At 29.8% G+C, this 1860-nt stretch overlaps 1 non-coding gene across 1 annotated transcript; it reads right to left on the reverse strand.

Moving 5' to 3' along the window:
* Positions 1–1773: 1773 nt before the first annotated feature.
* Positions 1774–1860, reverse strand: TRNAM-CAU. The gene is given in 2 exon segments: positions 1774–1809; positions 1823–1860. It is a non-coding gene; the product is annotated as a tRNA-Met (tRNA).

Below are 1860 nucleotides of genomic sequence, written 5' to 3' on the forward strand. Positions count from 1 at the left end.
ATACCCATACCCATACCCATACCCATACCCATACCCTCATTCTTCTCTTTCTCTTTCTCTTTCTCTTTCTCTTTCTCCTCTTAGAATCCCTCTTCCTCTTCCATGGACAAGAGATGATGAATAAATGGAACCGCCATAACACGCTTGATGCCTGAATTAGCAGTAACTGAAAAATGGAAGAAATGAAATGAAATAAATTGAATTTAATTATTGAATTAACCCAACTGAAAATCATGTTTTACCTTGATTTGATATTGAGATTGAAGAAACCAGATACGGAGAAACATTCATTGTTACTCGAGCTAAGGCGTCGTTATTTTCACACCCCTTAGGTAGTAGTGCTTTATTATACATCTTGTTCTTAATTGTTCGTTTGTTTCCAGATAGATCTCGTCCATTACTGCAAATAGTTATTTAGAAAGAAAATTAATAAAAAAAACTGAAATGAAAACAATAATTTATAATAAGAACAATCAATTACTATAACAATTCTCCATGATCTTCATCATCCTCGTATCCTGCAACATGAGGAAGATGAAAGTGATTCTCCTCTTCCTCCATGTTCTTACTATTCAAATGCGTCGACTAAACTCAGACGGCGAATATGATGATTGTTAAGACTGCTATATATAGTTAGAGCAAGAAGGGGAAGTCTAATAGGTTTAAAAAAAAATCTAACCTAAATTACAATTTCTTTTGGAGATTTTGTGAATTTAATTTAGATATGCATTATTTATCATATCAAATCTCACATTAATGATATTATTTACCTTTTATAAAGATTTAGATTTTTTACTAAATAAATCATTTGCATTTATAATTAGTTTATTTCAAATCTTATCTTGATAAAAAAATTCAAATGTTTTGAACTACACTTTTTTATTTTACCAATTAATGTGAATTTTGATATAATAAAATTAAATTAACTCACATGGTTAGGCAAACTGACATTAGATAGAAATCAAATTTTATGAATAATAAGTTTTGTTTTAATTGTTCTATATAATTTTCATGGCTATCTAAACAAAGAAAAATTAAAATTTCTATTTTGTTCTATATAAAAATACCTTGATTGTAATGTTTGTTAATAAGAATAAATATTGAAAAATTATTAACATTCTTCTCAACCTTGGGACTAACATTGATGGGAGAACATGATAATTTATTGACGAAATTTTCTCGACGTTTAATTTTTACATATTCGTTGGAAACTTTTAAATTCCTACATTTTATTGTAATGGAAGAGTTGAAACAACACATTTATAATTATATTACATTACATTTGTAGTATGTATCTATGATATCTTTCTTACACCTATAATCTTAATATTTATATATAATGTGTTTTCTCAATTAAATAAACCTTTTAGAATTAAATTGAACTTTATGAAACTAAATTTTATTGTTTACAAAAATATCTTAAAAAATTGGGTTAGAAATGTCACACTCAATAAAGGGTTACAAAGGTAATAAAGTTATGAGCATATGAATAAAGGGTTACAAAGGTAATAAAGTTATGAGCATAGGAAAATCATGATCTGATTCCTCCCCCATTAACATTTTGATTGAGGATAAAGGATTACTTTGTCATTTCTTTTCGGGTGCTTCTTACCTTGCTTGTAGGCGAGATGTCTTTTCGAGTTCTGCTTACCTTGCTAGTAGACAAGAAGTAACACCTTTTTCTATTGGTTTGATAGTTGCTAAAGGGTGATTCAACAACAAAATCGACTTTGGGGTGAGAGAGGCTTGAACTCTCGACCTCACGATTACTTTTGGGGTGAGAGAGGCTTGAACTCTCGACCTCACGATTACTCAATAAAGCTATGAGACCTACGCGCTAACCAACTGCGCCACCACCCC

This window comes from Impatiens glandulifera, chromosome 7, assembly GCF_907164915.1.
Source record: "Impatiens glandulifera chromosome 7, dImpGla2.1, whole genome shotgun sequence".
NCBI classification, from domain to species: Eukaryota; Viridiplantae; Streptophyta; class Magnoliopsida; order Ericales; family Balsaminaceae; genus Impatiens; species Impatiens glandulifera.